The sequence below is a fragment of the Pleurodeles waltl genome, chromosome 12, assembly GCF_031143425.1.
Source record: "Pleurodeles waltl isolate 20211129_DDA chromosome 12, aPleWal1.hap1.20221129, whole genome shotgun sequence".
Classification (NCBI taxonomy): domain Eukaryota; kingdom Metazoa; phylum Chordata; class Amphibia; order Caudata; family Salamandridae; genus Pleurodeles; species Pleurodeles waltl.
Window position 1 is genome coordinate 545545073 of NC_090451.1, and position 26764 is coordinate 545571836.

General features: G+C 45.0%; 1 long non-coding RNA gene across 1 annotated transcript in view; it reads left to right on the forward strand.

Moving 5' to 3' along the window:
- LOC138268168 (uncharacterized) overlaps window positions 1-26764 on the forward strand; it is a 97418-nt gene that overhangs the window by 23987 nt on the left and 46667 nt on the right. The window contains exon 2 of the long non-coding RNA XR_011199945.1: window positions 2661-2705. This is a non-coding gene — a long non-coding RNA (uncharacterized lncRNA). The remainder of the gene's footprint in view (window positions 1-2660; window positions 2706-26764) is intronic.

The window sequence follows — 26764 nt, forward strand, 5'->3', positions numbered from 1 at the left end:
TGGGGTGGATAACATAAGCTTTTAATAGAGAAGTGACCCTTGATTGTCTAAAAGTGTGATTAAGGGTACAAAATCCCAAGGCTTCCATACATTAAAAGTCTAGCTGCTTAATTGGGCTGTCCAGATATATAATCTACTCCCCAGCTCATTAATAATAGTGTTGGGAAGGAGGTTAAGAAGCTGTTCTACAAGCAGGCTGCGGAGAGGAGGGAAGCTGAGGCTTTGGAAAAGCCAACTTCGCAGCCTGTAAGATCATTCAAACCTGCACCTGCCTTGATCCTTATCTCTCCTAGGTTAGAAGTCCTTGGGAGAGATCCTTGCTTTCGAAATTTCGGTTGGTACGATACGCTATAGGTTTTGCTTTCCACCTGGACAGTGTGATCCCAACTCTACCTTAAATGAGATGATAGCATGCCATAGACCTTGGAACACTTAGTTTTATTTAGTAGAACATATGAATTCCCCCAAAGAAGATATTTGTTGCCCATTTTAAGATCAAGTCTTTTTTTTTTTTAACCAATATAGACCAGTCTTTTATCATCTTCAGATGCTGGCTGACCCGGACATTATAACTGCTGTTGGGTCTTTTCTGAAATGTGCCTTATACTTGAATACTGCATTGAATATGTGATATATTTTTTAACTAGTTCCTAAAGAGAATTAGTGGGGCATGAATTGGGCATACTATATGCCTCCATATGTTTTACCTATGTTTTAAATAGCTTTTTCCTGGCTATGTATTCTGGTATATATGTTTTACGTTCTGTGATTTATTCTGTTCTTTTATAATTATTGATTAATAATTGAATAAAGATATTTCATCCTCAAGGGATTGACTATGTCGGCTTGTTTACGCCGTAATCTAGCCCTCAGGAAAGAAAGGCCATCGTGTGTCTGGCTTTGGACGATTTAGCGGTTGCAATGTCAGACATCGCCCTAAACACCCTAAAAGATAATGTCCCTAAATTAGAGCACCAGGTCTGTGTTTTGAAGAAGAATCTCCTCCTAATCAAGAAACTCAAGAATAAACAGGCTTCCTTCATTTCTAAGAAGAAACTTGTAAATGAGTCAGGACGTTTTATAGGTTCTTTGTTGAGCAAAGCTATACCCCTAATTACCAGCCTTCTATGCAGGAACTGATGGAGCACGCACAGGGGATATACTTGGTACCATGGAAACAGATGGAACAGTTGGGGACGTCCACAGTCAATGCCTGGGATATACGAAAAAATTAGACTCAATGCCTGGATGCCGAGATAAAATAGATTTTGAACCATACTGATTTAAAACCTTATGACAAATCATATCTTTACTAAAGCACTTTTTGAAGTATTACAGGGAGGGGATTGATGCAAGAGACAGGTTGACTATATATGCCCCTGACTCTGAACAGCCTCCACTACCCCCTTCAACGCCTCAAGAACCACGACATCCTCAGACATTGGTGTCGAAGAACTTTAAAAAAATATAAGTCAAAGGTTGCTAAGTAAAATGCCAGCTTCTAAAAACCTGACCTCTTGGAATGAGAAAGGCGAATTCCTCTACAACGGTCAGCCAGTTGTAGGCTCCCACATGTGTGACCGACTCAAAGGTCTTACGCACTCCAAAACATTATCACTCCAGAAAGCGCCTAGAGATTGGGAACAGTGTCTACAAGTCTCTGCGTAACTCAATATTCCTTCTACGATTGTTGGTAATATTGAACACCGGCGATGGCTTGAAAGTTTGAAAGACCTGACTTCTACCCCACCGTCCAAGTACTGTTTGTGTTTAGCCCCAGTGGCATAACAAAGGCCCCAGCAGCCCCCGCAGCCCCCATGGTGTGGAAGTTCCCCAAGCTCCAGCTCCAGGGGGCCCCTCAGCACAACAGCTGGCCTGTGTGAGTCTGGAGGTGGGGGTGCTCCATGTTCTTTGCAAGAGGGCCAGTTCCAGTTTTGTTACACCAGTGTTTAGCCCACGCCCGCAGATGCCAGCATCGCCATTCTTTCCCCAGCTATCCCCCTGAAGGAGCATCGCAGCTCTGCCACTGGAACCTAAAAAGACAATGTTCAAAATGAACACATTGTTACCTCTCTGTTTCATCTGACTTTTGAACTGTTGTATATGTGTGCATGTGTTTGTGTGTATAGTTTTGCCAGAGTTAACATTTGACGTTTTTCTTCTTTTATATCTTTAGTAACTTTTATCTGTGTGTCAGTTGTACTACCAAAACTACTCTGTAAATAAACCTTTAAACTTTTCAACGTGTTTCTGTCATCTTTTAAAAACATTTGAAATGGGCGTGTGTGAGGCAGAATAAAGATGCAGACTCTGTATTCATTTGTTTATTTTGTATTTTTTTATTTTAGATGTCCATCGTTACACGTAAGAGGCCTTACACTTTTGACAAACTGGCTAATCTGTTGATGTAGACCTAAAGTTTTCTTTCACATATTTCATAACAACACGTCATTGTTAGCTAGGTCGTTCTAATATACATTTGACTTTAAAAAAAATTCTAAACATCATACCTGTGGCAGGTTGGCGCAATGAGGACAAGTAGTCAGTGGCAGTGGTGTTACGGGATTTTATTGGTTATCTCTTTTTAGTCTCATACAGTTAGATTTTCCATATGAGTGCTTGAATGTCTCTTTAATCTTCTCTCCGTCTTCTCGTTACAGGGCTCCCAGGAGGCGCATGGGGAAATAAGAAGGAGAGAAATGCAGGTAAGTGTTTTGAGTATTTGTCAGGGTTCCTAGATCTTTTCCTATCATTTCTCTCTTCTCTTTCTGTTCTTCCGTCTTTCTCTGTCTTCTCTTTGCCTCGGTCTGTCCCTTTTCCTTCTTTTTCTGTGCCCTGTCCTGTCTGGTTTTTCTCCCCTTTTCTCTCTTCTCTTGTGGCTGGTGTGTGTGAGTCGCCTGGGTCCTTCCTTTCCTCCCTCTATCCGGGTTTCCTTTCCTTTTCTCCCTCTCGTAGGCGTCCAATATGGTATTTTCTACTTCCTGTCTCCTCTATGATTCGTGCGACCCTTCTCGTTTCTTGTCTCTCTTTTCTGTTTCTGTACTCTAACTGTCCCTATTTTGCTCCTAAGTCCTGAGGTTATCTTCCCTGGTCTCTGTACGCCCCACCTCTGTTACCCCAGGATGAAAATAACAACAACAAAAAAAACGACGCTAAATGTGCACTAAATCAAACTATACTGAGGGCTTGCGCAGGACGCCTCCCGTGCCTCAAACTCAGCGTGTAGGTCTTCTGGGTACTCCTCCGTCGTCAGCTCGTCTCGCTCCTCTCTGGTGACACTCCTTGGCTCCTTACTCCTGTCGTCCTCTCCGTCCCCGCCATCCAGTTCTGGGTCCTCCCTTTTGAATCCGCCAAAACCGCGCGCCGCCTGCTCCTGCCCTTTCACACCCAGAAGGGAATCTGGATTGGTCGCTGCTACGTGCTCTTCCGGGTCGGAAGAGGTAGAGCTAGCGGTCTCTCGGTGCGACGGAGCTGCCTGCCTTAGCAGCGGCCCGTCACAATACCCTTTGACATTTATATAATATAAAATATATACAATGCTCCCCACCTGTGATGGCTAGAGAATCCGGTGCCTGTTATTTGTTATACTACACCCTCGCAGCAGCCTTTTTTTTTACTTGCATATAGGTTTTGTATGGATGCTATGATCGGGTAACGCAGGTAAGCTGTCAAACACTGTAATCTTGTCTTTATCTGAAAACAGGGCCGCCCAGTGAGTTTCTCCATGTAGTGCGGATCTGTGTTAAAGACAAGAGTGCAAGGTCTTTCTGCCCCTATTTCACCAGGTAGAGTGTGTGTCAGAAAGTAGCCTCTTTCTAGCATGGTTACCCCCATTTTTGGCCTGTTTGTTAGTGTGTTTTGACTGTGTCACTGGAATCCTGCTAGTCAGGACCCCAGTGCTTATGGTTTGTGCCCTACATGTTAGTCTGTTTCACTGTTGTCATCAGTATGCTTCACTGTGTCACTGGAGTCCTGCTAATCAGAACTCCAGTGCTTATGATCTCTCTGGTTCCAAATTTGTACTTACATACTGATAATCCAGTATTCCACTCCAAACTGGTATACTCCCCCCCCCCCCCGCCCCCCCATTAGTCCCTAGTATATGGTACCTAGGTACCCAGGGCATTGGGGTTCCAGGTGATCCTTATGGACTGCAGCATTTCTTTTTCCACACAAGGAGCTCATACAAACATTTTTTCAGGACTGCCATTGCAGCCTGAGGGAAATAGTGCAAGCACTATTTCACTGCCATTCTCACTGCACCAGGTCACTTATAAGTCATCTATATGTCTAACCTTCAGACCCTGAAGGCTAGGCGCACAGTACCTGTGTGTGTGGGCACCCCTACACTAGCAGAGGTGCCCCCACATCGCCCAGGCCCATTTTCCCAAACTTAGTGAGTGCGGAGATGCCATTATAAATGTGCTCTACATATAGGTCAATACATATATGTAGCTTCACAATGGTAACCCCCAATTTATGGTCATGTAAAGTGTCTAACAACTGGGAATTGTACCCCAATACTGATTCCAGTATTAGTTGCACAATCCCACACACTCTGGGGGCTCCACTATGGCCCCCCACTACTGCCATACCAGCCTTCTGAGGTTTCCACTGCAGCACCTGCTGCTGCCACCTCACAGACAGGCTTATGCCCTCCTGGGCCTTGAGCAGGTCAATCCCAGGAAGGCAGAACAAAGCATTTTCTTTTGGGACAGGACAGGGGTGTTACATCCTCTCCCTTAGGAAATAGGTGTTACAGGCATGGGAGGGGTATCCTCCCAGCGCCTCTGGAAGTGCTCTGAAGGGCACAGATAGTGCCCTCCTTGCATAATCCAGTCTACACCGGTTCAGGGACCCCCAGGCCCTGCTCTGGTGTGAAACTGAACAAAGGAAAGGGGAGTGACCGCTCCCCTGTCCATCACCACCCCAATGGTGGTGCCCAGAGCTGCTTCAGAGTGTCCCTGGGTTTTGACATCTTGGATTCCAAGGTGGTGGGATACTCTGGGAGCATCTGAGTGGCCAGTGCCAGCAGGTGATGTCAGAGACACCTCCTGATAGGTCCATACCTGGTTAGGTGACCAACACCCCTCTGAGGGCTATTTAGGGTCTCTCCTGTGGGTGTTTCGTCAGACTCGGATTGCAAGACTCCAGCATGAATCCTCTGCGTCCTTTGCTTCACATTCTACCGTCGGATCAACCGCAGAACTGCCCCAGGAACTCTACAACTTGCAAGAAAGTATCCAAGGTGACTACTGCAACTCTAACTCCAGCTCCTGCCAGCAACTGCAACAGTTTCCAGGTCGTGCATCCACAGAGGACTGCCTGTCTTCAGCCTGCACCAGAAGAATTGAAAGAATCTCCCATGGAGTGACAGAGTCACTTCCCTGCTTCAACAGGCACCTCTCTGCAGCAACAACCAGTCCTGTGGATCCCCTCTCCTGATGACGAGCGTTGATCCTGGAACACGGGTGGTGGAATAAAGTCACCCTGACTGTCCAAAGGTCCAGCTGTCCAAATTTGGTGGAGGTAAGAGTTTACCCCCCCCAGTGCACCACGTGTTTACGGCTCCTAGGGATTCTGTGCGCTTTTCCAAGAATTCCTTTGTGCACAGCATAGCCCAGGTCCCCAGCACTCTATCCTGCGACGCTCAGCTCCCTGAGTTGTTCTCTGGCAGCGTGGGATCCCTTTGTGTAGTGCTACGACGACCGCCATTTGCAACTCCTTAGTCCTCATGCTGTGCGACTCTTGTGGGTGCTGCCTGGACGTCCGAGGGCTCTCTGAAGTGCTGAGAGCCCCCTCTGTCTCCTCATCATGAGTTGAGACCCCCAGGTCCCTCATGGGCCTGGGCAGCGCCTTTTCCTGCCAAATGCATATCTTGCGTGAGCCAAGGCTTGTTGGCGGAATCCAGCGACGAAAACCAGCCTGCATTCATCTACTCAACGTGCACCAAGCAGGACCCGCAGCTGTCTTATTTGGTGCATTTCTGACTTTTTCACCTGGAGGTTCCAATTTTGCGCCTTCATCTGGGGTAGCAAGGGCTCCTGTTCTCCCTGGACTCTTCAGCGGTTCTTGGACTTGGTCCCCTCGCTCCACAGGTCTTCAGGTCGAGGAATCCATTGTTGGTGTCTTGCAGTCTTGTCTGGTTTTCGCATTATCTTCTATCACGACTTCTAGTGTGTTTTAGGAAACTTGCTGTACTTTACTTCTGCTTTCCTGGGCTCTGGGGTGGGTTATTTGGTGGTTTCTTACACTTCCAGGGCCCCTCTACACACTACACTTGCTTAGGTGGGAAACCGACTTTTGCATTCCACTATTTTAGTATATGGTTTGTGTTCCCCCTAGGCACATTGCAACCTATTGTAATTTTCACTGTTTACTTACCTAATTTTGGTTTCTAGTGTATATTTTGTGTATAATACTTACCTCCTAAGGGAGTATAGCCTCTAAGATATATATGGCATTAGGTCACTAAAATTAAGTACCTTTATTTTTGGTAACACTGAGTATTGTCTTTCATGTGTGTGAGTACTGTGACTACAGTGGTATTGCAAGCACTTTGCATGTCTCCTAGTTCAGCCTTTACTACTCTGCCTACAGCTACCTCTAGAAAGCCTGGCTTCTAGACACAGACTACATTTCACTAATAAGGGATAGCTGGACCTGGTATAAGGTGTAAGTACCTGTGGTACCCACTACAAACCAGAACAGCCTCCTACAGAGTGTCACTTGGTACAACACCTAAAAGGTATTTCTCTGCATATTTATGTCAGCTTAAGAAATCCAGAATCTGAAAAGTGTTAATTTTACTATAATTTAAAGATAGTCAAAGAAAATCTGCCAGGCGTAGTTGATCTGAGTGGCACTGTTGAATACAGAGAATACAAACATGTTCACATTCGCAGGAAGGGGTTGCCTAAAACGTATTTCAGCTTTTAGATTTCCGTTTTTGATTAAGTTAAAGTGGTTGCTGTTTTCCATGTCAAGAGTCAGATGGAGAGTGAACAGGGTGTAGCCTGCCCCATATCCTTCTCTTGACACGACGACCCCCAAGTCTTGCGGTGCTTCCTGGTTATCGAAACCAAGCCCAGATATTTCGTAATAACATTAGCGTCTCCAAAGCTGTGTGTGTTTGGTTTAGCAGCAATCACAGCCCCCTTGTGGAACAGCACAGCGTAGTTAGTGTTGTAATGTTTGAAATTGAATGGGTTTGAGATATAGAGACCGCTAAAGTCTGTGTTATCAAGAAAACCTATGATAATAAGTTTCGGTAGTTGCCTCAAAAATACATTTTGCTGGTGATTTAATCCAGTGCTGGCTGGAATGCTGAGTACCTTTAGAGCTACTCTTTTAATGGCTTACATGGCATTCAATAGCTGTAAAGCTTCGGCGTGAGCCCGTCTGACAATCGGGGACACTTTTACTCTCTTTGCAAACAAACTAGTGGACAGTATGACCAGTTTATACTGTTCCACATCCCCGCTGATGAGACAGAACGAGTCCTTTTTGCAGTTAAGTTTGATCTTAAGATCAATACCGTTGCTGAGCAGTTTATCTTGGAAGAAAAGGTCTGAATTTATACGCCAGAGGAGGTCAAACTCTCAACTGCAAAACTTGCTCTTTTTACAAAACCATTATTGTTGCTGTCCAGCTCTTTGTCTTCAAAATGCACAAATATTTCTTTGTAGAAAAGCCCTGCTGAAAACAGTGTCCAAGGCTTTGTGGCTGTAATTTAAAATACTCTCTATGTAGGCTCTGTAGGTTTACATGTTATCACTTTGCATTATGAGTTGGTCGCCAAGGGTAATGTCCACCTGATTAAACATGGTTGCGATGGGGTAAGCGACCATCGCTACTTTGCAGACAAGATGCAGCAGAGAATTGTTGAGATGCAGATACATATCTGTGGACTCTTATACAAAAACCTCTATTGGCGTCAACGGCGTCAAAGCAGCTGTAAGCGATACTTCCATGAAAAAACTGCTTCTGATGCTAGTCTGAGTGGCTGTTAGACCTGGCATCATTGACATGGTTTCCCCTGTCTTTTTGCCACTGCTTCCTTTATTGTTGATTGTGTGCTGGACTTTGTATTTGCTGTTTTTTTTGGTATTCTGGGCACTTTAGCACTGCTGACCAGTGCTAAAGTGCAAGTGCTCTCTGTATAAATTAGGATTATGATTGGTTATCCCTGATTGGCATATTTGATTTACTAGTAAGTCCCTAGTAAAGTGCACTAGAGGTGTCCAATGCCTGTAAATTAAATACTACTAGTGGGGCCTGCAGCACTGATTGTGCCACCCACATTCGTAGCCCTGTAAACATGTCTCAAACCTGCCACTGCAGTGCCTGTGTATGCAGTCTTGCACTACCAATTTGACCTGGCAAGTGTACCCACTTGCCAGGCCTAAACCTTCCCTTTCACTTAATGTAAGTCACCTCTAAGGTAGGCCGTAGGTAGCCCCATGGGCAGGGTGCAGTGTATTTGAAAGGTAGGACACGTACTGGTGTATTTTACATGTCCTGATAGTGAAATACTGCCGAATTTGGTTTTCACTATTGCAAGGCCTATCGCCCCTATAAGTTAGCATGGGGACTGCCTTTCAATATCTTTTAAATGCAGTTTCCCATTGGGAGCTGATAGGGATATGGAGTCTGGGGTCTTTGAACTCACAATTTGAAAATTCATCTTTTGATAGAGTTGGTTTTTCAATGGTCTGTTTGAAAATGCCACTTTTAGAAAGTGGGCATTTTCTTGCTTAACCATTCTGTGCCTCTGCCTGCCTGTGGAATCCAAGTCTAGGTCAGACTGACAGTTGGGCTGTATGTGAATTCCCTCTACACAGTGACAGGACTGTACAAGGCAGAATCTTATGAACAACCGAGATTTTCCTTTGAAGTCTACCTACTTTAAAGGCAGAAATAAGTATAAGTAGTGGACACAAAACCCCAGATTTTTAGAACACTTCTGGATCAAGAGGAACCTCTACCAAGGAGAAGAGCTGGAGGAGGAGTACTGCCCCTTTCTGGTGTGTGCTTTGCTGGCTTGGCCTGCAGTTGCTGCTTCTGCCTTAAAGAGGACAAAGACTGGACTTTGCTGTGTGTCCTGCTTGTGAAGTTTCTCCAAGGGCTTGGACTGAGCTTGCCTCCTGTTAAGAAGTCTCAGGGACATCAAAGACTTCACATACCAGCCTCTGGGTTCTCTTGCTGTGGACCCTAACTCGCCAGGTGGTGCCTATTCCAGTTTCAGGGCCCTTGGGAGTGAAAGCTGGCCTAAAATCAAGACAAACCAGGTGAACCGACTCCGGATGACTCCAGGACCAATGCTGCCTGCCCCACTCTGCAATGCCACCTGCAACCAAACCCGTGGTCCCTGCTCGAATGCGACGATCGTGACTGACACTGCAGGCCCAAAGCCACTGCAGCCCCGCTAATGTCCCGCTACTCCGTGTGACGGGAGCGCTGTGTCACAGATGTCCGTGACACCCGACTCCGCCGCGGCCCTGTGGTGTGACTGCGACCCCGTGAGGTCGTCCAACACGTCTTGACCCACTGGATTCATCAACCTCGGCAGATCGTCAGTATGCGTTCGCCTCGCACCTCCCCCGCTCTGCATTAAGGAACCAACATCGCACCTGACCAGTGACACATCACCTCCCTGACTGTGTGCATCGCCTTGTTTCCTCATTTACTAAAGGTACTGTACCATGGGGTCTGTGCGACCCACTGACCAGCGCCGCTCTCCTCGCGATTGTTGGGAACGATTCCGCCAATGGCGTCGTGATAGCCCAAGTTGGAGCTATTGTGTTACTAAGCGCTATATTTAAATACATTTTTGAAAAGTCATATCTTTGCTTGTGTATGTTACATTTTTATTGTTTTGGTCTTGTTTTTCTCCTATAAGTATCGGCTATTTGTCTAAACTGGTGTTGAGTACTTTTGTGGTGTTTTTACTATGTTACTCTGTGTGTTGGTACAAATAATTTACACATTGCCTGACTGCTTATACAAAGCTACCAAGGGGTTGAGCACGGGTTATCCTAGGTGTGTTTCTCCCTTACCCTTACTAGAGTGAGGGGCCCTGCTTGGACAAAGTGCAAACTGACTGCCAACCAGAGACAGTGGGCTTAAGAGGAAACAACTCTAACTCTGATTTAGCAGATTCTCCAGATGCGCATTGCACGAAGGCCATGGTTTCGGGTTTTTGTACTTTAAAAAATAGTTAGGCTAGAGAGTGTTCTATTGTTCTTCGACACTCTCTTCTGTCTTATGGATCTTCTTTTGTGAGTGCATCCGGAAGACCGCCGCCTTTAAAAAAAAATACTTGTGCTTTGTCTGTACACAAGTCCTGCTCCTTATTGGGGTTGTGTGTTCATGCGTTTGGTGACACAGAAGTCACAGATCCCACCACGTCCTGAGCAATGTTCTCAGCTGCCGCTTTAATGTGGGCTTTTGCAATTTCACAGCCTCTTCTCAAGAAAGACATAGCCCTTCTAAACAAACTATGGAAGAAACCTCCCAGTCCTGCACCGCACATAACAGGGGCCCTTTGAAAAAATTGTGGCCCTCCATACCCAGTACGGTGTCTGTATTAGTCCCTGTACAGAGCGGGGTCACCATATGTTTTCATGATCACCATGATGACTTCTTAATATTCGCTGTCATGTCGCAGTCTTAAATGAAGCTTAAACACCGGCTCAAACTGGCCATCAAAGATCATGACCGATATAGTGTCAAAATGTTTTTTAGAAACTGTTATGTAGTCGGATTTGATATGTTGAATATTAAGCACAGTGTTATATTCCCCCTTCACCTGCACCTATCTTAACAATGGTGAATAACTACGCATGACCCTCTGCGGCTCTATGATGTCGCTATACATGTAGAATGTATAGAAACACCCCCCCATTAATATCAGGGCCCGTAGGGTCCGGCTCTACCTGGCTTTTTATATGTTGTTCTGTGACGAAAACCCTTCTTTAATTTACCTGTAGAGCTAAATTCTGTATCGCGACTTGGAGTTTTTAGAAACACCTTCTTCTAATGTTATCTGATACCAGATGAATATTCAAATAAGTTTTGATGCTGTCTATGGATTTGTTGATGGCAATGACCACTGCTGTGACGCTGGTTTAGTAACCATGAGGAAAGCCTGTGTGGATGATTGAGGGGTCCTGACCACACTTTATAGTAAATTTAGCCTTGAGCATAGTAAATCTATTCCATGTTCTCAGGCACTAGATTTCTGTAAGGGCTACCTCCCAGTCCTCTTTTAGGCCTAGGGGTTTCACAAGTTTCATGATATAATTAGAAATTTGTCAGGGAGCATGTCCTTCAAATCGTTGGCTAGCAAGGTGATATAAAATGATGTTGTCTCCATAGTGTTGCCTTCAGAGGGCATCCTACTCACATGTCCTGCAGGTAGCTGGCCAGCACCCAACTGATACATTTCTTGTGCCACCCTCTCCATTTGACAAAGGCCTGTTTGTTAGCACCACTACCTTTCCTTTTCAGAATCTTTTCAACCCTCTGTACCTTGTGCGGATCGTGCATGACCTTTTGTAACTTTTCGTTGTAAAAGGCATGCAATGCCATTTCACCCTCATAGTCCTTTAACCGGTAAATATATACACCTTCTTTAAGCTCTCCACTATAAATATTTAATCGCTGGAAGTCTGCTGATAGCCCTTCGTAAAGACACCTTTCAACTTTGACACCCTAACATGATCAGCTTCTTTTAAAAGAGGTTACTTTACGTTGTCATTGAAAAGGCTCCCATACACCGTTCTCCACACCGTTAAGGAATTATTAGGTGTTACCTCTATGGTATATGATTTGATGGTTCTATGATAACTGGTGCTATAAACATTTATAAATTCCTGTAGAACGTCCACATAGTGGTAGGTGTTGTAGGCTGTGAAATATCTCTGCATCTTAGATTTTAAAGTTCTGTTAAAATGCTCTATCACTGCTGCTTTTACCTCCATGTGCGTGACAATAGACTGAACTGCGTGGTATTTTAATAATTTCCAAAATAACTTGTTTAAAAATTATTTTCCGGTGTCTGTTTGCAATTTTTGAGGGTTTCGACCTTTTCTGAAGATGGCTTTAAAGGCTGTGGTGATACTAGTACCAGTTTTATCGCTTAGCCCTTCTGCAGGGCATACTTGAACAATACATCATTACTGTTAATATATTTCGAGCTCCGTTTATCAGCTCGTTTTCAACTACAGCCCTTCTAAAAAGAGCTTCAGGACTTCCAAAGCTTCCAACCCTGCTTGTATCGTAATAAATCTTCCTTAACCCACCCCCGATATGTCAGCCCTGGCATCCCAAGAAATGAAAGACAATGGTTTTGTGTAAGGCCATTTTATTAAAAATAACGTTAGCAACACAAACATGGCATACTTTACAATTTCTTGGTACACGTCTTGTAGCTGTTATTGGTGCGATTGCAGACTTTTACTACTTATGCATAATGTGACACACGCTACAGACTTTACTAGGGGCCAGCAGATAATTTGTTGCAGCGTCACAAGTTTAAAAATGTTTACAACTATAAATTCAACAGCTCTAGATAGGACTTCAAGGTCACCCCTCCTATAACTTTGTACACTTAGGATACTGATGGCATTCAAACGAGCGTACAATTCTCTGTCATACAATACATAACCTTTATTTCTGAAATAATCTTCAGTCAAAAGCTCCAAGGTGATATGTAAGCTGGTCGTCAGTGATCATATTAACTCCTGCATATGGTATTTGTACGTGCTCCACTATGAGTTCATTGTAGTTAGCCACGCATTGACAAACCAGTTGGATGTGCACGTAGGACTATCACACTGCATCGCCACGTGCAGATCACAAAGCTTCAGATAGTGCAGAGTTGTAGGTTGTATTTCGGCTATTCTTTCTTTAAGCAACACATATATCAATCTTGGAATACATATGTATGCTGTACTTAACTCAGAATCATCTTGGGCACAGACATTCTGATGCTTGTCCTAAAAAGGACTGAGTATGTAATGTTAAATAATACATTAATGGCATACCACCGTGGGGCTCATCATTTAAAAAAAAAAACATCTTTCGTGCGGCTAAGGAGCCGACTCTGCCAATTTTTTAAATAAATATTGCATATATACCTTTCTATAGCTCTTTTTGCCATCCTTCTAACAACATACATACACAACCCTTGCATACAGCTGGGTTTTGAGCTTGGCTTGCACAAGCATCGGATCTCTTTAAGCGTGGTTGACAAGAACTTAATCGTATTGGAGTGGACATTTTTCTTTACCTCTGACAAAAAATACCTTAATAGCCTTAACAGTTTATATACTTTGTGCTGGTCTAATAAGCTACTTATATGATGGATTGTTTTTTACATGAATGAGGCACACACTCTTGTGAGCCTCCTGCTATTGATTATTAATTTTATGGCCATATCAGAGATTATAAACGTCACGTTTGAGAAACACGTTCACAACAATTGCAGCAACAGGCCATACGTAGTCGTAGCATACGCCTGGGGCCGTCTTTCCAAAATCTGTGGTACTATAGGTACAAATGCATTTCTGAAGTGGCTCTTTGTCTTGGATTATGGAACTTTCAGTATGTTTTGAACAGCATAAGCAGTCACAATTTACAGCATTAACCGTTCGTGGCATCCTCTCTACCAAGGCGCTTTTTGCTGATGCTTTCTACGGTTCCAAAAAGAAACAAACTATAAGTTAAAATTAGGAGATAGGTGTATATACAGTATAAGAGAGTGTCTATAATGATCTTTCATAACCTCATCATTTTCGTGAGACCCAGTGGCAGCCCTGAAATCTTGAGACTCACTGAGATCCATCGAGGCATAACCAACATCGGAGTTTGTGTGCAGATGATGCACTACAACAGTTTCTGGATGCAGTTCCTCCAGAAACCCCGTATCTTCACAGACCGGTGAGATCCGATCTGTTATAGATTCTTCACCATTTTATATTTGGATTATATTGTTTTCAGCCCTTGTTCCGTTACTTGAGGCTTCACTGCCACTGCTGGAGTCTTTAATGGGGGATATCAGTTGCAGCAAATCCTTGAACCTGCCGCCTAGCCCTAACCACATGGTAGGGCCATGAGCACGTGATGAGGGTGATGTCACAACACAGGTGACCCAACCGATTCCCTGGAAATGACATCACTTCTGGGGAGGGCCCACAGGGGCATGGAAGTTCTGGTAAGGGAAGTGACATCATTTCTGGAGCGGGATAACTGTAGCTTTTTGTTTGAGACCTAAGGTATTCCATAATTCTACTTGTGTCGTTGTGGCTCTGTTCTCTCTCGGTTTATGCCCTTGCTGTGTTGAGTACAACAAGACTCTTCGTTGAGTCCATCGCTTTTCAATATATGCCACATTAGTCTGGATGACCTAATTCATGGTTTTGTTTTTTCTCTTATGTCACATGCAGATGACATACAGATTGTTATCTCTTTCGACTTCTGCCAATAGTTTCCACACATGCTTATTGGGCGGGACTGCTTGAAAGAAAAAGAACTCACTTAAATTGAAGGTAGACAAAACCAAGCTGCTTCTTTTTGGTTGGGCTTCTTTCATCTGCACCTCCTCATGGTGGCCTTCTTAACTGGGTGATGCCCCTTCTCTTAAAGATTTTGCAGATAATTTAAGAGTTGTTCTAGATGTCTATTTTTCTTTCACTTAGCAAATCAATGTCCTTATTTTATCTTGCTTCTACAATCTATGGATGTTATGCAAGACACTGCCTTTACTCCCTCTGGATTCCAGTCGTTCAGTGGTTCAAGTGCTTGTCCTGTTGTGTATTGATTACTGTAACGCCTTGTATCTTGGCCTGTCCAAAAGACTAATTCAACAAATGTAACAGATCCACCTTTGAGCAGCAAGGCTCTTATTGGGCCTTCTGTTCCACTGCTCCGTTTCTTCACACTTTAGGGCACTTCGATAGTTACCTGTGGAAAAGCAGTTGACTTGTAAGGTCTTCTGCATTTGTCACAAAGCCAATCATAATAGTTTCCCCCACACCCTCCAGTGCAGATTGCGCACTGCTGATGCTTCTTTGGCAGCACTTCCTCTAATTTGTTGATCCAGATTCGGAGGGACAGCTTTTCCCTCTTGGCCTCAAAGCTGTGGAATATTCTTCCCCTCCATTCCCACCAGGAATCTGATTACCTTAAGTTTCGTAATGGCTTGAAAAGTTTGTTATTCGGTTGAAAGTTTGGTCTGGTCCTCCAGCTTCTGCGCCAGGACACCCAGTTTTGGGACAGCTGTTTGTACTTTGTAAATAGTTATCATCATCATCATCATTATACCTTCATTATGGCTGAGACAGATTTGGTTGAAGGATCTTAGTCTAGCATCCAAAACAAACTACCTGGCTCTTCCCTAGTCTAGGATTTTCTGATTTAGCAAGAAGGACTGATTCTCTATTCCTCCCCTACCACTGCTGAACTTGAGATCTTTTTCACCTGAGAAACAAGCATATGAACACTCCGGCCAATAAGCGTCAAATCTTTCATCCGCATGTGCAACCAAAAAGCATTAGATCGAGATTCTAGGTAAGAGCAATGGCTTCACACTTTTCACTGGGGATCCTCTTTAAATGATGTCTTAACATTTTTAGCATCTCTGGCTGAATAAGGAATCCAAGTTACCTCCAGCAAACATGATCTCTCGTCTAGTGCTTCCTATTTTAATATCACACAAAGTGGAAAGATGGAGGGAGAGAAAGACTGAAAAATGAACACAAACGGAGAAAGCAGAAATTTGCAAGAGTGAGACAAAGGGGCCGGGAATGTTTGGAAGTGGATTAAAGAGGCATGAAGTTCACTTAGGATTTCACAGCTTCAATATTTGTCAGGACAATATTTAATTGCACTGGCCGCAGCTTCTGAGCAGAGCTTTGGGGACCATCATTTGTTCTTTTAAAAATTAAGCACTGGGCTGTTCCAGAGTTATTACAGTTCTATCCTATTCTAGGTGATTGTTTTTATATAACACAACCTCTACCCTAACAAGAGAGTTTCTAGACTCGGCAGATCAAGAAACATCATTGCAGAGGAACAACAGTGTTAGCAAGGGAAGAGAGCGACCACAACCCTTTGGTCTTTACAGTGAAGGACCTAATTCCTTATGCATCGACTTTACTTTCACAGCCCCGTGGTTAGCGTTTGGAGGTTACTAACAACCGCAAGAATGTGAAGTGGGAAGCTGTGTGCTGTTCCCCCGAGGTGCTTGCAACCATGTGCTCCACCGTTGCTTCCCGTATGGCGGTCACATCTGACAATTGGAGGAATAACGACTTGATTGCTGCTGAGCATGTTAAGTTATTTTCTGGCCTTAAAAACCTCTTTCTTAAGAAATTCAGGAAGATCCCTGAGGAGGTCAATAAGTTGGGTGGTTCTAGCAACAGTGTAGAGTGGCAAAGATTAAAGTTGAAAAAAAAAGAAGGATAGGAGATCAGGCACTGCACAGGAGTATACCAGTCTTCTGTAAGGTAAGTTAAGGCAAAGTGGGAAAGCAATAAATGGGATGATCAACTAGAAGCCTCCGCCAATAATGATTCATGGAAATTCTGACGGTTAGTGAGTCAAGGTGGTGGGAACTAAGTTAAGCCCACAGAGACCTCTATTCTGCCATGTGAGTGGTTTGCGACTTTTGGGAATCTTTATTCCCATTTACGAGAAATCGAATCGATTCCTATGAGTAGCAAGGGTGACTTTGTTCCCCCAAGTTCCCTTTTTCACCTGTAGTTTGCACGTTAGCTGACACATCAGCAGCGGTTTTCTCCCAGAAGACCGGTAAGGCACCAGGATTGGATAACATCCTAGTGGATCTCTTTTAATCCAATCAAACTATTTGGGTCCCTTACATCAATGCTGTCTCTAATGCATTCTCGGCTAGTGCAGCAATACCGGACTTGTGGAAAGAAGCTGAGATTGTTCCTGTGTTTAAACAAGGAAGCCCGAACATTTTGTCCAGCTACCGCCCAATTAGTCTCCTCGACAACCTCTGAAAGGTTTTCTGCAAACAGGTCCTGAAGTGACTACTAGAATGGATCAAGGAAAACCACATCCTTTGCCACCTCCAGGCAGGATTTAGATCTAAAACCAGCTCCACTGACCACTTCTTTCGCTTCTTGATGACTAAGTGGAAGACAATAGATGTTGGTGACTTTCACTGATCTCTGAGCTGCTTTTGATCTGGTTCCTAGGAAAAAACTTTGAAAGGTATATCTTGGGCTGGGGAATATTATTGTGTGCTTACATGAGGGGAACTTTACCAGGGTTCGCTATGATGTGCACTGTCTCAGGGAATTTGCGTTGACAAGTGTGTCCGGCAGGGTTGTGAGACTCTTCCTTCTGTACATCAATTATTGTGTTAAGTTCTAGACTAATTTTGCTAATGACTCTCCCATGCTAGCAGGCCAGAACATCCATGCCCTCTTCTTTGCAGACAGCACTATTTTGAATGCCAAAAACCAGGTCTGGTTTGCAAACTCTTGATAGATTAAGCATGTTTTGTATGTTTCATAGCCTTAAAATGAATGCATCAAAAACCAAGCAGATGACCTATTGTAAGAGGAAGAAGGGAACCATTAGCCTGGGACAGGAAGTGCTAGAAAGGGTTAAGGAATCCAAATACCTGGGGATTCGTTTGGATGACGCTGGCTTCCACGGCTAACATTATTACATGATGCTAATTTCTGCTGAAATGCAGCTTTTGACATGTAAGTTCAATGCACCCAGGTGCTTGAAGCTTGGACTAATCTGTCTTAACAAAACTCCCCCTGCCACTCCCAGTCAAGGATGTCTCATGCTTCAGGGATAAACATCAGAAAAAAGTATGATAAGTGGGATGTGTAAGGTAGCGACACATCCAGTGAGACACCATGTAAAAATGTATAGTGACAGCATTCTTCTTAAGAAACATTTACCAGTCTTGCTTGTGGTGTAGATAATCCCAAATAGTTGTGAAGGAGGGAGATCAAGAACTAGGAGCAGTGACAAAACTGTGAAGATAATTATTCCTCATTCTATTACAGTATCTGTGATATGTTTTGCCATGGCTTACTCTGGGGCTAGAGATGTTACAAACTACAGATGTTGAGACTCAGTATTCAGTTCTGTGGCCTATTGTTTAGAACATACCAGTGTGGGAATTTGAAATTTAGCTCCATACACAAAATACCCAAGGCTAAACTCAAGATCAGTGGGAAATGCTGAATCATCAGACAAAAACAAAGTATCAGTTACTTAGTTTATCTCCCGAGTCACCATCAAGCAACAAAGACTGCTTAAAAGGGACAAAAATGAAATGACAGTGATCAAGCTCCTGTTAGATTTCTATTACAGAGAGGTTAAATATATCTGAATGAGAAGGCAAGGAAGTTTGAGGTATGACCATTGGAAAAGTCCAGGATAGTCAGCTGGGCAGGAGGAATGGGTTCATCCTCTGCAATGAGATAGAGATATGTTGGTGGTGATCTCTGCTAGATGTTGACATGAGTAATCAGGTTGACATTCAGAATTTCAGATGTAGCACTTTCAGCGCCTCATTTAAGAGGCTCTAGCATCACACCATGCAACAAGAGTATCATTGTTTTTAGTGCTCCGTTGGCGCAGTGTGCCGGCCCAGATTTACAAGACCACGCAAAGCCACCTTGCGTGGCTTTTCATGGCCTTGTAAATATGGACCCCTTTCACGCATAGCAATGCATGAAAGCTGTGTTCCTTGGGTGTTGCTGTGGGTGTTCCCACACAACGCCCACGGAACCCAAAGGATTCAGATGCATTCCCACATTTACGAGTCTTGGAATGCGCCAGATTCCTACACCAAGTCAGGGGTGGTGTTAAAGTGGCACAATGGGGAGAAATAAAAATGTTCTCTCCATTTGTTCCTCTTACTATGTGTGCTGCATTCTGGTTCTTCCAGCACATAAGCAATCATCCTTGCAACGCAGGCACCCTTGTACCATGGTGCAAAGGTGCCTCTGTTGGCGCTAGGCAGCAGTTTGTGCACCAGTGCTGAGAAAAGTACAGGGATGCATTATACTTCTGTAAATACGACACATCCCTGCACTTTCAAAATGATGCAGATCCGTGCAGCAAGCTGGATTGCAGCACCACTCTGCATTATTTCTTTGTAAATAAGGCCCTCAGTTCAACAGTGATGTGTAGTAAATCTGTTAGTCATGGGTATTGATGCACAGTTTCACATTATTTTTTGTTACAAATGGCAGTAGCTCTGCATTGTTCTCACAAGGATTGTGTACATACTGTGAGGAGACAGCCCTGTCCTACTGGGTAGTTTAATCTCACTGACTTTACACATGACCTCTGGGGATAAGGCTGACTGCTCTGTTCCAAGCTACCAGGGGGGAGCACAGGTTATCTTTGGTGTGTAATTTACTCGTCCTGACAAGAGTGATGGGTTCTGCTTGGCTCAGGTGCATACCCTAGCCAACCAGAAATTCCATTTCACTTGTCAAGTTTGACATCCTCAAACCTTTACATGTGGCACCTTAAGACAATGTTACATCAGACTCTCTCCTGGCATTTGCTACATGTTCCCCCAGCCCACATGACATGTAGGTTGTAGTTCCCCAATGGGCAGTTCTCTGCCATCCCTCCAAGATGTGCTGCAAGCGTTGCACAGTCAGGCCCATCAGTGCATGTGTATTTGTGTAGCTACAATGCAGTACACATGTCCATTCCCATCTCCTCAGTATGCACAGTCTCTCCATTCAAACAGAATGCCATTTTGACATGCACAGTCAGCACCTACAATGCACAGCAGTAGCAGTGGCCCACCATGCCCACACATCATTAGTTTGTACACACATGGTCCTGTGGTGTGCATCTCCTACATCCCCCCAATTGATTATTTTTGAGGAGTTTCTTTGGTTCCTTCAATGGCAGCTCGCACCTGTGTGCACACACCCAGCATGCCAAGTCAGCTGGATGCAATATAGTGTTATGCAAGGTATTATAGACAGGTATCTTGCCATGTCCCTATGTGTGGATACCTCGCATCGCCCACACTTGCCCCCCTCTCGGATGAGTTGTTTCTCCTGTGAAATAGACATTCCATTCTGAGGATTTAAATTCTAGATTACTGTGCACAGGCTCAAGTAAGACCAAGTAGCTACATGGTGCAAGGTGTCCTGCATTGTAACAGTCAGGTTGTGCAAGTTAGCAGTGTGCATGCTTGCTGTATAGAGCCCGTTCACATTTTTTTGCAGTGTATCCTGGGAGTTGTAGTTGTGGTGAGTACTGTTGTACATTACACTGCAAATGCCAGAATACAAAATCAGGTAAACATGGACTGATGCTGCACTTCCCACAATGAAGGGAGTAAGGTGACGGTTCTGGCCTGGGCTGTGCAAATTGTGGGTTGTCAGTGTGCATTACATGTCTTTGCTGTTTAACCATAGACATGGCAGGATACTACCCTATGGCCTGCAGACAGTGCGGTTTAGCGCTGCAACATAGCTGCCTGCACCTTATGACATTGCCTAGTTGCCAAATTGCCCCACTCTGTGACTTACCCTGTGGTTCTTGTTGTCTGTCATATGCCGCACTGTCATGTCCTGGGACTCCTGCCACTAACTCCTCGGGGGGGACAGATGCCACCATCTCCTCCAGCTCATCCAGCTGCTCCTGGGGCGCTGGACTTCCACCTCCGGTCTGCGCGGCTGCCTTGAGGTTGCTGGCCAGTTTCTCCTTAGTCCTGCACTTGCAATCGTCCCAGCGCTTTTTACAGTTGAACACACTGTTGACCTTGTCCACAATGGACTGCTATATGGCCTCTTTCCGCCCTAATGGCAACTTTGAGGTGATGAAGAGCTGGTGTTGGTGCTCCGTCACCTCAGTGATCAGGATGTTATTCTCCTCCTCACTAAACTTGCACTTCCTCCTCCCCTTCTCCTGGGAGTTCCTCTGGACACCCTGGCTGGTACTGGGATTGTGGGAGGTGGCCTGGGGTCTCTGGTCTCCTGGGTACTGCATGTCAGCTTCTGTAGTGTGTCCTGTTGCGTTTTTCTTTTTAATTTAAATGCAACATTTTTCGACTGTTTTTGATGCTTTTGGTGCTCAAAATTGACACTAGAATGGCTTGCGTCAAATTACGAGCCTCAATTTAGCCTGTTTGATGAGGTCCCTTGTGGTGCACCACAGGAAGCCCTCTTTTTGCTGCCCGCCATACTCCAGACACAGCACAAGCTCCGGGCATAACCCACTATGTTTTCCACCGTGTGTGATACTCAGGTTCTTCTTTATTAGAGTCTGCATTTAGGTGGCTCCAAGTCCCTCACAATAAGGATTATCTAGGTCATATAATAACCATCTGGTCAGCTACAGATCTGCATATTATTGCTTTGTGCTTCCCTCAATTGAGTGGGTTGCAACGTGTATTCATTGATTTATTGTATATAAATTATGTAGCCAGGCAAATATTGTATTGTCCTGATGATGATCCCTTATGCTTAGGGGATCGAAACCTCGTCGACCAAATCACTCTGACCCGTATGAATTTATAAAATTGCTCTTTTGGGTGCAGTAGTGTTTCCTCCTATTAAGAAATGTGACATTTTGATTCTATGTTATTCTTGATGTCACAACCCTGTTCTTTTGCCTGTTTGTCTGTGTAATACCTACTTAGGTGCTCCCCACAGGGGTTTATACCCCTAAAAGAACTGATTTAAATGTTTTCATATAAATACATTACTGAGTGTTTTTAATTTTCTCTGTGCATTATTATTGTGCACTTAGGGCACTACTGTTATATGCCCAATTAAGGACCTTTGGGCCAGATGTATCAAAGGATTTCACAATCGCAAACAGTGCAAATCGGTAAATTTCACAGTTTGTGAATGCAAAATCGCCTTTCATGATGTATGAAAGGCAGTGCAGTGCAATTTTGCGACGTGGAACAGGGAATCGCAAATTGTGATTCCCTAAATAGGAAATCTCAAATAGAGAATTCCTATTTGCGATTGCCAAAGCACATGTATCATGCATTTCCTAAATGCGAACTGGGCATTTAGGAAATGCAATTACCACAAATTCAAATTTGGTGGTAACCATGTGCAATTTTAAAAATGCATTTTTAAAAGTGGCATTTAACGCACATATTGCCCCTAGGGCATATGTGTGCTTTACATGTGCACAATTCCTTGGGGGCATGCATCAAAGGGGGCCTTTAGCCCCCTGCACCATTGGATTTGCATTACCAAATGTGCGAATTCCTAACAGGAATCCACAAATTGGGAAATGCAAAACCATTTGCACTTATGGCCCATAGGGATGAATGGAGTCCCATTACCTATTAGCGATTCTCTAATAGCGATTGCGAATTTTAAGAAATTGTTATTAGGGATTCGCTATTTTCTTACATCCCATTTTGCATTTCTCAAATATAGATTTCTAAAAATTCAGTATTTAAGAAATGCAAACTGGGTCTTTGATACATCTGTCCCTTTATTCCTTATAGCTTTTCAATTCAGCCTAGCGCCACTTTTGCAGCAGTAGTGTAATTTTTGCTTCTGACGGGGTGCTCAGGCTGGGGTCATTTTTTTGACGCAGCCAAGATCCTAACGCCAAGGTGCTCCATTTTGTAGATTCAGCGCAAGCATGACGTTAGGATCTGTCGTACAGCAGAGCTAACAGTTTTGATGCATCGCTTCGTTACGGTAGCAATGTGTCATTTTTTCTAAATGAGGTCCTTAGTTTTGAACTGGATAGTCTCAAAAGGAGCAGACCATCTTCTTGAGCTAAGGTGACTGATTGATTTAAATGTTTTGAGCAGTTGCAGGGTTATCAGAAAACATCTCTGATTCTACACAAATAATATGCTTAATATGAGCATTAGCTGGGTCCAGTTTCCTACACAGATGAGCTGTCACATAGTTAGAGTTGTGTGGGATCCACTTTTTGTCCTAACAAAATATCAAAAGGGATAAAGAAGTAGTTCTGGCCACACAGAAGGTTGGAAAGTTTCCACCTTTGCCCAACCAAGATAGCTAAAATTGAGGTCAACAGAATTACACCATAGCGTGAAGAACCGTCTAACCTGTTTGTTGGGTCAAAAGGGTTAGAGAAAATAGTTTGTGTACTACAACCACATTGTCCCCATCATTTCTAAAGAAATCCCCTAACAGCAAAAATTTCATCAAAGAGGGCAGTGCAGTGGACTATTAGCTCAGCCACCCAGGTATGAATTCATTGGTCTGGTTGCGGTGGTGTTAAACCAAAATAATCCCTATCTTCCAAGAGCTGGTGTTCTGTAATGCAAGTAGTTGCTGTCCGTTTAAACTGACTCCCTGTGTGCACAAGAATAGGAAGGCTCAGGGGTGTGACCAAGATGGAGTGCAGGTTGGACACTCCTTTTGTGAGCTCTGTGCCCGTCCCTTCAATAGCCTCTCACATCCCTAATCCGCCACAAAATATGAAACTACCAGGTGCTGAAAAGGGAACCAAGCGCTTACAGCACCGATGGGCCCAGTGAATGCTGTCTGAGTGATCCTCCTGGGACCACCAGTGGCGGTTTGCCTGCTCTGTCGGAGCCTGGCACCAATCTTATACTGCTCTGTCGGGTCCCTGGGGATGAGTGACTGCCTCCTGAAGTGGGGAAGGGCAATGGGGGGAGGTAGCAGGCCTCCTGTGCTGCACAGTTCACTGACAGGGCCACACCGGAGGGACTTCGCTGAGACAGTGAGGCCTCTGCCTGCCACAAGAAGAGGCCCAAAACATCCAGAGAGAGAAGCCTCACCGCTGACTGGAATAGACTGGGAGACAGTTATTGGGGACCGCGGCAGACACTGGTATTGTGGCGCAGCCTAGAAGCAGTGAGTGGGACCTCATTGTCTCTCTGCCTCCCTCCCTTCCCCTGCCGCGTACAGGAATCCAGACAGGAACGAGTAAGTGTGCACCAACAGACCTGCAGGGTGCCTGACCTCACCAACGAGATCACGCTGGGGACACAGGCCTGTATGGCAGCAGTGACGACAGGCCCCCCCCTACTTCATTGACACTAGAGGGGGATAGCCCTCGTGGCAGTCAGCGCTCATTGATTGAGGCCCAGCTGTGATCTGAGTGGCTGGTGAGAGGCCCGGGAGAAGGATATCTTCCACAAAGGCACCATGAGGTGCAATAACTCTCTCCTGGGATTTGGAGTTGTTGGTCTGAAGGTGTGCTGTGCTCCAGAGGGGCATATACTTGGCTTTGTGCTCTGCACTGGGGGCCTTTGGGGGTCATCTTTGCCATTTGTGAGACTGATGTACAATTTCAAGGGCTCCTGAATAAGGCTGCACATTTTGGGTTGTGGGACCACTTTCTGGAGTGGAGAGGTCAACTGGGTAGGGCAATTAAGGACGCTCTTGCTGCTCTTCTGCCCGTTGGCTCCGGGGCCCCACCGTGGCAAGAGGACATTGCCCACGCCTGGTGATCTAGTATCCCCTCCGCTGGCATGGACACGCCCACCTATACACTCTGCAACCTTGGTCTACACCTCGAAGGGTACAGGAGTGGTGGAGACTGGCAAGGAGAAAGAACCCAAACCCCAGCGCTAGGGAAATCTAGACCAATACACCAAGGTGGTGATCCCCCCACCAAAGGTAACCCTACCGCCAATGCCTGAAAACACTGCTCTTCTCCTAGGTATCAAAAGCATCCCAAAAGGTACTAGAAGGCAGGGTGGGAGAAGTGAGCTCTGAAGTATCGCTTCTACGCCAAGATCTACGCAATGAGGTAGAGAGGGTCTCCTTGGCTGAATCAAGGATCTCCGAGCTGGAAGACACCATCAGGGCCGTGCAGACAGAAGCCCGGGCCCATTATGAAGGATGTAGAATGGCAGGTGGAGGATGCTGAAAATCACACCCGTTGGAACAACCTGCAGTTCACAGGATTTCCAGAGGGAGCAAAGGGCGCTGTTATGGCACGATTTCTTGATACATTTAGAACAGTGATTGCACATTTTTTTAACCACCAAGACCAGGACATGATCCTAACAGAGGTGCGAAAATGGGGGAAGTACGCTTTGAAAACTCAAAAATCCTCATATTCCCTGACTATTCCAGGGAAGTTCAGAAGCAGCAGCACACTTTTGACTCAGTCAAGGCCTGACTGAGGGGACTCAACTTGCAATACATGCTTCTATTCTCAACCAAACTGATCCGGTTTCTAGAGAAGTCTTTCTTTTTTCAGTCACCAGAAGAGGCGGGGACTTGGCTGGAGGAGCAACCCAGACTGGCAAGGACAGGTGAAAGAAATCCTGTCTCACGCTCTTACTTTGAGGAGGGGGCCGGGCCGAAAGACAAAAGGCGGACTGAGAGTAGAGGTAAATGTGAAAAGTTGCAGGGGAAGGGCACCCCGTGATGAGAAAGAAGTGCAGCAGGACGTCTTGATGTCACCTCCAATTCAGAGGGAGACCAGCCCACAGATATAAAAAAGAGCAGGAAGGACACTGTAGAGGAAGATTCCGCCCATGGTGACATGGGTGATGAACTGGACACCCAATCTGATGCCCCTCACTGCTGGCAGTGGCCAATGCTGCTCTCAAGGGGGGCCAGTTGCCGCACCCTCGGATAACACTGCTTTGGGACTTGCAGCCAATCAGTAACAATGAGACTGGCACCATCCCAAGGGCCGGACGGCCAAATTCTAGAACAGGGGGTTTCGCCCTGGCCCTTCTGGGATGGCTCTGAAACTTTGCATTGGACTCCCAACAGAAAATACAGGGGTGTAGTATTTCAGTTTATTGCATATTCTACTGATGTTAGTTTAAACTTTTTGGGGTTTTATATGATAAAATGATAGGTGGTTACAGGTCTCTCAGACTCTTTTCAAGCATGGTTTTGTGCAGTTACCACATTTCGCTGCTGGTGGGAGCCATCAGGGGGGTGTGGGCAGTTAGGACCAGATTGAATGTTGTTATTCTTGTTGACATGGAGGCTTTGCAGTCACATTGTCAAGTTAGTACATGTATTTACATTTGCACAATGACACCAACACAAACAGATTCTCTTGGCTCAGGCTAGACAAATGGATGCCCCAATCCTAAAAATATTGACATAGAATGTGATTGGCCTCCGCAACAAAATCAAGGAGGGGCCTAGTGGCACAATATGTTAGACAATGTTACCAGATGTGGTCCTTCTGCAAGAAACTTACCTTCAGGCCACCCATTGTAAATTCCTGGCCAGAGGGGCTTATACCACTCTAGCACATGCTGGTTTCACTAGGGGGAGCCAGAGAAGTAGCCATACTGATCAGGAAAAGCCTCCCTTTTAGTGTGACAAGGACATGGGTTGACCCTCAGGGAAGATATGTGGGTGTGCAGAGCCACTGGGGCGGTGCTGCGATAACCTGCTGAATGTCTATGCACCCCCCGACTCCAGACACCCACTGCGGTGAAAATCACCAATATCCTACTAGATTCTACTTCAGCACTACTCATAGCGGGTGAGATTTTAATGATATGATGGACGCAGGCATGGATCACTCTGGAATATTCTTAGTGGCTCCCCTGCCGACGGTGCTGGCTCAATTCTGTGACAGGGTGGGCCTGGCAGATCTCTGGCGCTGTACGCACCCAGACACATAGAAGTAGTTATATTTCTCTGAGACACATTAGGTGAACTCGAGACTGGGCTTTGTCTTTGCGCCATGCGGCGAGGTGGGGGAGGTAAAACACAAGGAATACCTAGCAAGAGGATTGTGGGATTATTCGCCCTTCTTGTTCCATGTGGGA